The 14,825-nt window shown below is 41.9% G+C and overlaps 1 protein-coding gene across 1 annotated transcript in view; it reads right to left on the bottom strand.

Annotated features, from left to right (window-relative positions):
- Nucleotides 1-14,773, bottom strand: part of LOC126480777 (protein cycle) — a 1,000,752-nt gene extending 985,979 nt beyond the window's left edge. The window contains exon 1 of the mRNA XM_050104079.1: nt 14,554-14,773. The gene's annotated coding sequence lies outside the window, so the exon portion shown is untranslated. The remainder of the gene's footprint in view (nt 1-14,553) is intronic.
- Nucleotides 14,774-14,825: the final 52 nt, after the last annotated feature.

Consider the following 14,825-nt stretch of genomic DNA (forward strand, 5'->3'; position numbering starts at 1 on the left):
TTTCTAAACTGAAGGAAACACTTCACGACATTCGCTTCAGAACTGCTACAAATTCGTCGGGCAAGAGACCGCGCCGCTCGAACTGTCAACACAACTGGCACTGCTAAGAGCATCCTACGACTTCCACATCGCTGGCAACGGCTTATACACAATGCTAGTGACTACTTTGTAGGTCAGTAAAACATGGAAACACGTATCTAATTTGTATGAAGTGTAAATAAATTAAAGTTCCAACCCTCGTACATACATTTACAGGCGACGGTGCCTGTAACTTTCACCCTCTGTAAAGTCGTTGGATGACATTTCTGGACATATTATGCACTCACTCCGCCCACTACAAGGCCTGGAAGTTTGCAACGGGAACTACCGAACACCCTGTATAATTGGTCACCATCAGACACGGAAGTGTGAAATGAATTTACCGATTACCTTTTCCTCAGAAGGGGAAGTAGAAAGGCGGTACAGACGTCTTTAAATTTTAGTTCATTTTTTAATGTTAGCGTAAACACACACGTATTACATTTGTTAAAAAATAGTAAATACTGCCTGCCACATTTCAGTATCCTGTTTTCGAGTATTTCATTCCACAACAGACAACAGGCGTTCGAAACCTGAATACGACGTTCTCAGAAAGCTTTTAATCTGAGCGGAGTCTTCCGAGTGTAGTTCTGTGTTTAGTTATTTTGCAGCAGGCTCCAAAAATACTACACTTACGTGTTGTGTGCGAGTCTGTAGAGGAATGTTGGTGTTGAACGATGATGGATGAGAGAAGGGAGACGCTGAAATACGGCGCCAGCACATAGCCCACTCCTCACGAATAGCACCAAGGGGGCCGTCAAGCTTAACGTCCCCGTCCGACTGGCGATATCACTATCATCAGTGTATCATGCATTCTCTTCAAGAGACACCGTAGGGAGGTTTGGCATTTAAACCAGGACATTGGCGCAAAGTCTGGTGAGCGAGAACTTTACGCCACCACCTCCACATCTCTTGTCGGCCAAATTCCGGCAGTGAAAACTTTTTGCTCCGCCAGGATTCACACTGGCTTACCCCTGGGTCGAGCGCCACCGCACAAGCGTGTTAGTGACCTCGGCCACAAAGGCGGGTTGTTCTTGATAACTTATGTACGCCTCTGTATCCACTTATTTACCAAAACATTTCTTTTTTCCTAACTTCTTGTGTTCTGTGGTGATTTGTCTCCAATAAATAATGCAACAACGATGACGGCTGCTCTGGTTTTTAAGCATGACATCGTAAACTTCCAAATGTCTATCTTACCATGTGACTGTAGTGGAAACACTTCTACAAGTACTGCAATTTTCTAAAATCAATTTGTTCAAGAGACATGCAGAAGTAAACTTATGCAAGTAAACACCTCTGTACGTGCTTGCAGAAGTTACTTGAGAAGGTTATTTACTACTGGACATACACCATATCCCATCTTATAGGGAAACAAGATCGAACTCCTATAAATTTATCGGAATACTGATACCAGATACTAATGATTTCATTATCAATGCCGCATGATGCGCCAGAAAGTCTGTATACCATATATAAGGGCTACTGCATTGCAGTTATAACATAGCTGAGTATGGAGCACGCGCAGATAGATCTTTTCCGGGAATTAATAGTGGTAATTCTTATATGTGGTATGACACATAATCCAGCACTGATGATGGAAACATAAGTTTCTGGAAAAAGTATGAAAATAAATTAAAAAATTCTTTTTGCCCAACATAATAGTTCCATGACATCATGCTTTACGGTTTGAACGAAGCACATACAACGTGACCGCTTTTAAAAACTCTTTAAAAGGGAGTAGTCCACAGAGCAACTTGACACCTGAGTGATTTTACTGTGCAACGAGTACCAACATCACAAGAGGAAAGTTTATTGATAACAACACACAGACAAGCTGCGCTAATACCTCAGTTTCTGTTCTCTCGTTCAGGATCTACTGTAATACCCGAGGAGACGGGGCTGGTCCGGTTGGTCCAACGGTTCTGTCTCTGAGTTGTATTCGGAATCAACTAATGTTTTTGGTGTTACCGATACGTGGTATTCGTTGCTTTCTAAATTCCTGCATTGTAGCACGATGCGAGTTATATCACCAACGCGTTTTTTTAATTTATTTTCTTTATCACACTGACGTCGGACGTAGTTACTGGCGTGTGCATATACAAACGACGATTAGGGGCGACCATGCTGCCTTTGAAAACCTCGTTTACTTCGGAGCGACTGGAAGCGAACACAAGCGAACTAGCATTCGTACATAATTTGCCGTGTTCGCTACCCTTCGCTTGCAACTCTGACCAAGCGTTTATACTGGAGCTAACAGAAGATAACACGAAAAACAAAGAACATAGCATGCCAACCCTAAGAACGCTGTGCCGGCCGAAGTGGCCGTGCGGTTAAAGGCGCTGCAGTCTGGAACCGCAAGACCGCTACGGTCGCAGGTTCGAATCCTGCCTCGGGCATGGATGTTTGTGATGTCCTTAGGTTAGTTAGGTTTAACTAGTTCTAAGTTCTAGGGGACTAATGACCTCAGCAGTTGAGTCCCATAGTGCTCAGAGCCTAAGAACGCTGTGTTACTGCTGTATTTATTTTTTGGAGCCAATAATCACTATAGACCGATTAAACTTACTTGATAGCTGACGTCTGTCTCTTGCCCCTAGACTGTTGCCTCATGCGCTCCACGCTACTGCTAGGTTATAGGCTACACACATACACGACGGATCACTTCTCAAATGCTGCTAACGTGAAACGCGAAGCAACGTTGGAAGCAGCCACCGCGAAGTATGACAGATATGCGAGATGCTCTGTCGAAACCTGGTTTTAAGTGACCAATGGCTGAATTACGGCAGACGACGGTTTTGTAGCCCTGAATTTAAACTCATGTCCTAATCTAACTACAGCCTCGTGATGCGTAATGGATACGAAAAAAACGGCGATCAACAATCTGCGCAGAACTACAATCACGATCGCTCTGTTGACGACATTTAAGGCTAACTTCTACGAGCAAACTCAAGACAGGAAAATTTCATAATGTGTTTGTTCGCACAGCCATCTTCCGCAGCAAAATTTAAGTTTTAACGGTAAAAGGAAACGGATTTCTCGCTGTCACTGGTTACCTGTCCTCACACTGGCTACACGGGATGTCGCGTTACCAACCGATGAGCAGTCCTGGCTGGCATTCAGTTGCAGATTATAGGCGACACAAGCAGATTACAGATGAAAAAAGAATGATAGGAAGAAAAATAAGAGCAAACAAAACGGCAATATGATGATGAAAATGACGCAGCAAAGTATTAGAAATAAAAATATTACGTTTAAACCGAAACAGTGAATAAAAATGATAATCGAAGTTTTTTTACATTCAGAAAAGTAAAAGGTCTCGCAGCATTTTACCTTCGACCTTCTATTCTTCAGTTAATACACTAACTACTACGCTATGTCATTATACTGCAGAAAGCTGTCGTATCTATGACTTTTGTGTCCCAGTCGCAACGTTAAATTGACAACCTTTAAAAATTCATCTTCAAGCAATATCGTGCGAGCTTATGTAGTGTAACCCGATCTGTGTGATTGTAATAACTATATAAGTGACGCTGAATCGCGTCTTGTCGAAAGGATTCAGCAGTGTTTGGCTAGATCTGTGTATGAAACGTGTGTATTTCGTTAGCATCGTCGTGTGTGTGTGTGTGTGTGTGTGTGTGTGTGTGTGTGTGTGTGTTGTTTTTGGTGCAGTTATCATGTGTGATGAAATACGAAATAAAAGGGCCAGACACAGGATTACAGGTCCAAACATATCAAGCAAGCAAGAAAGAAAGCCAACAAGGAAATAGAAGTGAATTAATTGGCATACAACTGCTCTGATTGGAGGAAACCAGCTACAATGCGTTAAGTGTCAACTATCAAGTAATTTTGATCGGGCTATTCACAGGTTTCACTCGACATAATATTGGTTAGAGTCGCGATGCACAATTATGATTCGCACAAATGATTATTTCGCCTGGTGAGCGCGCTAGTTTTGACCAAACAAGCAAAATGGCGTGGTGTCTGGATTTTCAGGCAAATATGAGACGTTATCACTGGATTGCAGTTCCAGCCTTGCTTCGCATTTTTCCAAAATTTTGTACATATGTCGGTGACGTTTTGTGCTGGCTTCTTATAGCAATTTAGAGTGGAAATTTAAAAGTAGGTCACTAATTGCTGACGAGAAATATATTCTACTGCTTAGAAGCTGGAGACAATTAAGTTAGTAATTATTTTGAATTTCAAGAGCTGTTACATCTCAGACATTTCGTGATGTCTGCAGTGACATGCGCAAAGAACTGAGCGATTTAATTAAATTAAAAATAATATTAATGATTTACGAGTACTGTATTGTAAAATATGCGTATGGCTTGATGAAATCTGCTACGTAGTTTCTTGAAGAGAGACGCTGTGACCGAGGGGAAAACGATTTTTATTTATTTAGTTGTTATATCACAAATAACAGTGATACATCTCTAATGTACTGGCAGCAGCTTTGAGCGTAAGCCACGAATGGTCAGTTCTTTCGTATATTTTCAATTTTACATTAGCCAACAAAATGAATACAGATTCGTTTTCGTTTATTTTCATCGAAATTTCTCGTGCTGTTCATTTTTATTAAAAAGAAATACAATGGCTTGTGCATCTTCATTGCGCTCCCACTTGATGAAGGCAAATAATGAATTTATTGTCTTTGCCATCTCCCCAGTCGGACCTTTGAGTGGTTCGGCTGCTTTCTACCAAACATATTTCTTTTTGTTCGACATTTCGTGCTGTTGATTTGTTGTGTCCTACAAGCTCCTATATTCTTCTACAGGGCACTTCACAATTCCTGTTACAGGAGTTGTGGAGTGGGCTTAGTAGATAACGTTCTGATAAGGCATCCACGTCTGGAAATGTACCATTTGGATAATGAGCTCCGACCTTTGTGATTTACAGGAGACCATCGCATGACCAATGTTCCGAGTAATCGTCGTCAGATTCTCTTCTACACGACGAAGCACATCGTCTCTAAGTCAAGATTGCGGCACGTCCTTGGAGCACCACTAATCAGCCCTTTTACACGTTCGACGTTCTTGTCTCAATTGACCATTGGAAACAAGTGTGTCTACTGTAACGCCTCTGGCGTTTTATTCCCGTACTTAGTGTTGTCTGTATTGAGTGGTCATTTTCGTTTACACGTCAGGGCCAAAATTGCCGGTGTTGAGAGTGGACTGCTGTACTATTTGGCATCTGGATAGTGAAAACGACGTTTTTACGGAAAAATCGAAATATAGTAATAAAGTTTAGGAAGAAGCAATGACAATAGTATTTATTATTGATAAGAGCACTGGAAGTTTTTGCCAATAGTCGTGGGGTAAATTGTTCGCGCTCCTGAGAACTAAAAGAATAGGAACAGTACCATCCAATCATTACAGAACATATACACTTATTAGCTCAAGAGAATATGCATTTGCAAACACGTCGGGCAATTTGTAGAACGCAGTAAATAGCGGCTTTTGTGCTCTATTCTTTGTATCTTGTTTTCTTGCTAAATGCCAAATAACAACGAAAATTATTTTTCATACCTAATAATTCTGACTTTTTCACTGTTGAACTAATATTGATTAAAGCACGTGTATCTATTTACATTCTTATTTGTGCATAGTCTAGGTTTTTTCTCTGTAAAACGTAAGTAATTTTTACTTTCACATATTTTGTCTCTTGTTGGACGAGTACGGAAAAATGCCAAGAAGTTGTGTAACTTTTCAGTGTGCCACGAAAACAAAGCTAACAACATAATAAAGATTAAGAAGATATGAAAACACAAAATCATTTTCTGTAATAGGAATGAGATCGATCAGAACAGGGTATTATTTCCCATGTTAGCAGACGCCACTATTGTTAAAACCTGCCTAGTCGTCAATATGGGGTGTCTAGGAAACCTGCTTTCTGGAATTGCTAGACAACATTCAAATAAATCTTATTAATGAGTTTTATTACAAAACGAGCAATTATAATACTTAACTTTGTGTTACACCAATGTGTCGCAAGTGACATACGAAATAATTAAGTTTCTTCTGCACAACAATTCCAAAGTCTGAGACACAGAGGGTTCAAGCGAAGTATTGAGCTTTTATGCTTCTATGCTACTCGTTAGTCTTGAGGCTGCTTGCTGTTCGACTCGGCCGCGACCAGTCCCGCGCGGCGTTATGTCCTCTTCGCATCGGGGCCGCTGTTGTTGCGTTGCCGTCCTGGAGAGGGGTCGGTTAACGTGCGATTGGCTGACGTCTTGTCACAGCCCTCTCTGCTCTATCGTTCCCGACTGGCGTGCCGGCGCTTAACTTTACGCCACAACAGCTATAGTCCATGAAACAGCAGTGTGCATCATCGGAAATTTAGAACTCTACACTCGTCACAATCCCTAGATTACTGACGTCATACACATGCTCGGGTCGTGGTTGGTTGCTGATTTACACGGCAGGCAAGAAAAGAGCACAACCTTCGAGTAGCCGATTTTGACCAGAAAGTCGCCCGTGTAAAACGGGCTTTAGTTGCGAACGTACTAGTTTCTCGCAGCCGTTGTTGTAGTTGGGCAAAAGTAGTACGGTGTGGCGGTATGTGATATCGTAATTACGAAAGCGGCCGAAGGCGGCGGCCTCTCAATTTGTGTATGTGCCGTGAAGCGGGAAATTTGAAAGTGGTCCATTCTCCAAACGGTGCATTTCCAGGTAAGCGTTCTACAACCCCTAGAAGCCTGTAATAGGAACTGTGAAACACTGTATTAGCAATATTACATTCTGTTCTGACCACTACGTTGTTCATTCAACTCAAGCCATTAACAACAGTATTTCGCGTGCAAACAAAAGATGAATACCCTCTGCGCTATGGACGATTCGTTTTATGGTTCGCTGAGATACAGGCAATCAGCCGAACACGAACACCTGGGTATGCGAACCGAACAAGGCTGAATGCTGTTACACCACAGTGAATGCTCGTTCGCTAATGTTCGCTGCGGTAAACCTGGCTTAATACTCGGTGTTAATCCTGTACACTGCTGTTACTTACAATCCATGTTATTGTGCTCCCGCCGTTTTATTCGAAAGGTCTTTGAAAAAACATATCAATGGCTGTTACGTTTTGATCACTAGGCTCTCCTACAGTCATCCAGCACAGTTTTCTGGTGCTAGGTTGATGCAACAGTTCCCAGTGGTTACCGTTATGGGAAGGGCGCGTGAGTAGTCCGTCTCTACCTTTGCTTGACTAATCAACCTGAAGCTTTAAAGCATACAGCAAATTTGAGAAACTAAAATGTCACTATATCATTACAGGTTCAACAATGTACGGAAGAACATAGTAAAGCAGATTAGAAGGAGAACAAAAGTTAACACAAATAAGACAAAAATGTGTGTATGTTCCACATCGCCTCCTAAACAACTACACCTATTTCAACCAGTCTTGGTCAAGCAACAATCGTTGTGGAGGTGAGAACCACCATCATTCAGGAAATAGGACGTCATAAAAAATGAGATGCGTGAAAAACTGTTGCATCATGCATGACGTTTAAATTTATTACCTGTCGGAATAAATTTCGCAGACAGTATCCACATATGCCGCTAAATGCACCTAGAAAATTATATCGTGGTACCACACAAAATTCAGGAGATATGACGTCAAAAACACTGAGATGCGTGAAAACATGCCATATCATGATGTTTTAATATATTTATTCTTTACTGCTAACAAGACAACTTAAGGAAATCCCCAACACCTGCCAGCGCTTTCAACTGCGACGCCAATAACTGTCTTTATACCTAGGAAGAGAAGTTGCCATAGAGACGTTTACAAAATCGCTTCGTAGACATGCGAAGCAGCTGCACTTATACATACGTACATTATGCATTTATTTGTACGACTGGTTCATAATTTCAAATTTTGTTTTCGTTTCTAATAGAAAATTGGCAAAATGAATACCCGAACAGTGTCGGGTTTATCAGTTAGTAATTTATAAACAACGCAAACAAAAGTTAATACACGCACCAAAAAAAGTTTTGAATCACCCTGGTTCCCAGAACTCCTGAAGAGAGACGTTGACTGTGGATACTGTAGCACAGACACAGTCCCTTTGACTGCACAGAGATGTCACTAAACCCGCCCAAAGATGTAAACAACCATGCATGAGCAGCGCCTATCGGACGGATGGGGCCCGACAGCCGATCAGTTCCAATCATTCCACCAGGAAGGAGGTACACGGCTCGTGTTGTCTGTAGTTCAACCATGTCTAGACGCTCAATACCGCGGTTCGATCGCGTCCGCATTGTTACTTTGTGCCAGGAAGGGTTCTCAATAAGTGAAGTGTCCAGGCGTCTCGGAGTAAACCAATGCGATGTTGTTTGGACATGGAGGAGATACAGATAGACAAGAACTGTCGATGACATACTTCGCTCAGGCCGCCCCAGGGCTAGTATTGCAGTGGATGACCGCTAACTACGGATTATGTCTCGGAGGGACACTGACAGCAACGCCACCATGTTGAATAATACTTTTCGTGCAGCCACAGGACGTCGTGTTACGACTCAAACTGTGTGCAATAGGCTGCATGATGCGCAACTTCACTCCAGACGTCCATCTTTGCAACCACGACACCATGCAGCGCGGTACAGATGGTCCCAAGAACATGCGGAATGGGCCGGTCAGGATTGGCATCACGTTCTCTGCACCGATGAGTGTCGCATATGCTTTCAACCACACAATCGTCGGAGACGTGTTTGGAGGCAGCCCGGTCAGGTTGAACGCCTTAGAAACATTGTCCATCGAGTGCAGGAAGGTGGAAGTTCCCTGATGTTTTGGGGTGGCATTATGTGGGGCCGATGTACGCCGCTAGTCGTCAATGAAGGCGCCATAACGGCTGTACGATACGTGAATGCCCTCCTCCGACCGATAGTGCAACCATATCGGCAGCATATTGGCGAGGCATTTGTCTTGGACGACAATTCACGCCCTCATCGTGCACATTTTGTGAATGACTTCCTTCAGGATAACGACATCGCTCGACTAGAGTGGCCTACAGTTCTTCAGACATGAACCCTATAGAACATGCCTGGGATAGATTGAAAATGGCTGTTTATGGACGACGTGACCCACCAACCACTCTGAGGGATCTACGCCGAATAGCCGTTGAGGAGTGGAACAATCTGGACCAACAGTGCCTTGATGAACTTGGGAATAGTATGCCACGACGAATACAGGCTTGCATCAATGCAAGAGGACGTGCTACTGGGTGCTCGATGTACCGGTGTGTACAGCAATCTGGACCACTACCTATGAAGGTCTTGCTGTAAGGTGGTACAACATGCAATGTGCGATTTTTATGAGCAATAAAAAGGGCGGAAATGATGTTTATGTTGATCTCTATTCCATTTTTCTGTACAGGTTCCGGAACTCTCGGATTTGAGGTGATGCAAAACTTTTTTTGATGTGTGTAGTATACATCCACAATGGAGTCGTACAACCGGTTGACGGGATTCCGTACTTGTAGCAAACGACTCCAAGAGGAAAAATGGATTAGAATAATTTTGGTAAACTATATATTGAGTACAGAGTAGATACTAGTTGCCGAAGTTTCTGACACAAAAAGTTGAAAATCAGTGGGTTCTACCTGATTTGACTTATGGCATTTAAAAACTGATGACTCGTCGAACAGTGAAGAGATCCGTGTTGAGAATTAATTATTGTTGTTGTTGTCTTCAGTCCTGAGACTGGTTTGATGCACCTCTCCATGCTACTCTATCCCGTGCAAGCTTCTTCATCTCCCGGTACCTACTGCACCCTACATCCTTCTGAATCTGCTTAGCGTATTCATCTCTTGGTCTCCCTCTACGATTTTTACCCTCCACGCTGCCCTCCAGTACTAAATCGGTGATGCCTTGGTGCCTCAGAATATGTCCTACCAACCGATCCCTTCTTCTAGTCAAGTTGTGCCACAAATTCCTCTTCTCCCCAATTCTATTCAGTACCTCCTCATTAGTTACATGATCTATCCATCTAATCTTCAGCATTCTTCTGTAGCACCACATTTCGAAAGCCTCTATTCTCTTCCTGTCTAAACTATTTAACGTCCATGTTTCACTTCCATACAAATCTTTTCAGGAAAGACTTCCTGGTAGTTAAATCTATACTCGATGTTGACAAATTTCTCTTCTTCAGAAACACTTTCCTTGCCATTGGCAGTCTACATTTTATATCCTCTCTGCTTCAGCCATCATCAGTTATTTTGCTCCCAAAATAGCAAAACTCATCTACTACTTTAAGTGTCTCATTTCCTTATCTAATTCCCTCAGTATCACCCGACTTAATTCAACTACATTCCATTATCCTTGTTTTGCTTTTGTTGATGTTCATCTTATATTCTCCTTTCAAGACACTGTCCATTCCGTTCAACTGCTCTTCCGGTTCCTTTACTGTCTCTGACATAATTACAGTGTCATCGGTGAACCTCAAAGTTTTTATTTCTTCTCCATGGTTTTTAATTCCTACTCCGAATTTTTCTTTTGTTTCCTTTACTGCTTGCTCACTACACAGATATATAACTTGTGCAAAAATGGCAGTTTTGATCTGCCCCCAACCTTCTGGCCCATGACAAATTTCTGGGGACGACCATGTGCCGAAGTTAGATTCATTAAAGGTTAATGCAGATTATATCTTCTTCTAGTGTTGTATTTGTGAATATCGCTGTTAGTCTCAAACTCAGATTGATTGTTGATAAAAAAAATCGTAAGCAAATAAATGTGCTGTGAGGCTGTGGTTAATATTCCCATGTGTTTAAAGAGATGCCTCCGAGATGTAAGGCTATGAATTCCACATATAATTCTATAATTATTTTCTTTTGTTCATGGAATATTTTTCCCTACATGAAAAGATACCCCAGAATATTATCCCGCAACACACAAATGAATTAAAACAAGTTAACTTACTCAACTTCTGTATCCTCGGAGACTACAATTATTCTTATGGCAAAAGTAGCCGAACCTAAATGTTGTACCAGGTCTACTGCCTATATGGATCTTCCAGTTTAAGTTTTCATCAATTTGCACACCTAAGAATTTAGAATTTTCTACCCCCGACAAACTTGTAAAACCATGAAGCTTGATTTCTCGGTGGCGCTTGAGAGGTGCGTCGTACTAGAGCAGCATTTGTTACATCTGTGTGTGTGCTACAATAGCACGAAAGATGAACAAAATTGGTGATCCTTTGAGTTTATGCTGCCCTCGTACGTGACATCTGCACAGTTTTTTACCTTCAGACTTACCGTTTTGGCGAAGCAATTACTTGTTTGATACGGCTCTCACAATTGCTGCAATGAATTCAGGTGTTCCGAAGCATCTGCGAACTTGTCGCTAGCCTACTTGAATTCCCTGTATCCAGGTCTGGTTTAAGGCCCATCGCTTGGGGGCGACAAAGGTGTCACAAGTGTAGACTTCGTACAGGATGTATCACAATTAGTAGCAGCCGCTTGGTGCAACAGTGCGCGATTTGTGTACAGAGTGTGTCACAATTAGTAGACAAAACTGACGTGGGTAAAAGTTTACGAGTGAGGAGAGGCAAATTATAAATTCTCAGGCTGGCCCTGCCTGTACCCCAACATCAAATCTCTGTGACTCTTGCTGAGAGGAATCCTGGGCTTTAGAACAGCCTGCCGAGGTCACGAAGTAGATGAAACGTACTTACATCACACCGTGTCTGTGCAACTTGCACGATGGGGCAGATTTAAATTTCGCGTAAATCTAACGATGATTTACGAGGGCGTGCTCAAAAGTAACGCCACCGCAATTTTTATGTGAAATCTCTTAAATCTGTTTAAATAAAACGTTAATATTCTACATCTTTATTTTTCATGACATCTAACGCTAGAGAGCTCCTAATTGACGCGAGTACCATGGCTGTATGTAACGTAATTACGTCGGTGCGTGTGAAACAGCATGATGTAATTGAGTTTCGAATCCGAAGAGTTCGTCTACACATGGAAAACCCTCTCCTTAACAATGAAAATGCCACACTACACACGAGAGCTGCGACATCTGCAACAATCCGGCAACTTGGGTTCACCGTCATCGATCATCCTCCATACAATCCCGACATTGACCCATCCGGTTTTCATACGTTTCCAAAAGTTAAAGAACACCTACGAGGACTCCCCTCTGACAGTAATGAAGCAGTGCAAGCAGAGGTGAGGTTGTGGCTCCGTCACCAAGTCAAACATTCTACAGAGGCAGTACCAACAAACTCGTCTCTCGTCGGGAGAAATGTGTTAGTTACCAGAGTGACTATGTTGAGAAATAAATACGTACCCTTGAAGAATAATGATGTAGAATGTTAACAGAGTTTGTTTTATTTACATAGTTTTCACATGAAAAGTTCGGAGGCGTTACTTTTCAGCATACCCTCATACTTTGAACAAACATGATTTAAACATATTATCTCAGTTCGTTATTTATATCTAATGATAGTCGTATCATTCATTAACAACTAGAGATAAGGGAAATGTCCAGAGTCGTTACTAAATGTCACTGCAACTAACAGAACGTGTTTGCCACTTTGTCACCTAGCTATCACAAATTTGCCTCGGGGGGATCGTCAAGTGTTAGGAGAAAGAAAGGGGTGGCACTGTAACGAACTTTGCGCGAAATGAATTACGTCCTTCAGTTTGCTTGATGCTGCACGCCATCGTAAGAGAATCCCGGTTTGAAAGTTCTTGTGTTGTAGTGTGATCTGTCAATTCTCAAATTTCGCTGGCTCATGCACCAGCCTATACCTCTGTATACAAGGATACTTTATTTGTAATTGAGTATTTTCTATACAACGATAGTTTCCTCAATAGCATTTCTTGGCACTGCATGTCTGCCGGGGAAATATACCAGCGCTAGGAGTTGGCACTTAGCGCGAGGCTTCATTCAAGTGAATTTCAGGATTTATACCTATTCCTTCGTACCCATCATTCCCCACGCGATGAGTCAGCCTTAAAGAGCGCGTACTTTCGTTTGGTGTAGGGTCAGTGTCATTCAATAGACTGATGAATTTCATCTAGAAGCTTCACATCAGACTACGTGCTGGGTACCGGCTTATCGTATGGCGTGAAACGTCCTCTGATCCGCTGCCAAGAATAGCTGTGCAAGCGTCAGTATAGCCAACGTTCGCTTTTTGTGTCAGAATGCGGTTGCCAGCATGTAGATGATATCTGTATCAAAATAGACAACACTGCCACATCTAAATTACCCAGCAACTTTTAAATATTTACGATCGCTCAGAAAACTGCTGTTACGACGTGACAGAAACTCTACGTAAACGTACGAAACGTCAGAGGAAGGAATGTAACTCGCGTCTCCAATCGTCCGAAACTTGATTTGTTCAACTTGAAACCATCAAAGAAAAAGTTTTGCCCGCATGTGTATCACGGCAGAAAAGCGCCGCAGATGACAAAAAAATCTTCTATTCAAAGACACGGCACATCATAACACACGCTTGTTTATCCTCTGCGCCCACTGAAAAAATCGCTCTTTAATAATTATAGCGCAAAGCTGCACCATCGTAGGCTCTTGTCCAATAAATAGCAATATAGGGAAATAACTACGGCAATATAACTTAAACTGTATTCATTTCTCCAACAATGGCCTTTGCCTCTCAATATGCAGCTGTTGAAATGTCAAAATACGACCCACATGTCACAAACACATTTTCTCTGAACCGATTTCTTTTTTAGTTATCAAATGCAATGTAACCTCGTTTGTGAAATGGAGGTAATCATAATACGATGAAGTGTTTTCAATTTCGATTCGTGAAAAACCGCACTATATAATTTATTCCACTCTTAACACCTGTGTTTGCCCTCACATTATATCAACGATTTGGGATTACTGAATACTTTTCAGCAATAGTTTTCGTAAGGTATAATCGTAGACAGTTTTATAGTTCTAACCTGTCTTATACCCAGAAACATAATTAAACAATAGCTATTCCTTACAATCGACGCAACTATGCTGGCGATACACTGTTTTCGTAGTTGTTCTAACAGTACCAGATGTTCGCGTTTTGTGTGAAAATGTAAACCATTTTTTCGGCACCAGTCTGTTAGAGACTGATGATATGTTGTTCGATGCAGTATTCTTATCGCATTCGAAAACATGACACAGACATTTACATGAATTACCAAGAAATTACACTGGCACGATACTTCGTTGAACTCGTGCGCCTAACACAATGATACACCGTAAACCGAACTCTATTGAATTCTGGGAACATTTTGTCTGCAAAATTAATCACTGGGAACAAAAACGTTTAACGTCTGGTTTGTTTTTGGCGCGACCTCATTACGTAATTGCAAAGCGATGTTTGCCAAGGCCGAATAAATGAACAGAATGTCCTGTGACAGTAACTGTTTTCAAAAAAAATAGCTATAACAAAGAAATTTGAGAAACTACTGCATAATGCTGTTGTTTGCGTCGAATGTTAAACACAATACGATGAAAATTATTCTATACTTACCAGACTTCAGTGATATCCAGAAAATTTTGGCAGAACACGTATTTCCTTAATGACACGACGACACAGCTGCAGAATCACGTGAACTATTCCACGAAAACGAGTCACTCACACGTACACTTGAGATATATTCGTCACTTATACCACAGAACGAAAACGAACACATCGTGAAACGTACACAAAACTGCTGGTGCCATGTACACCCAACACTTCGCGTGTTTGTCGTGACGTCACTGAGTGTCTGTTGTAGTTCGGCCTCTGTCCGCTAGGTAGCT

This window comes from Schistocerca serialis, chromosome 5 (genome assembly GCF_023864345.2).
Source record: "Schistocerca serialis cubense isolate TAMUIC-IGC-003099 chromosome 5, iqSchSeri2.2, whole genome shotgun sequence".
Classification (NCBI taxonomy): Eukaryota; Metazoa; Arthropoda; class Insecta; order Orthoptera; family Acrididae; genus Schistocerca; species Schistocerca serialis.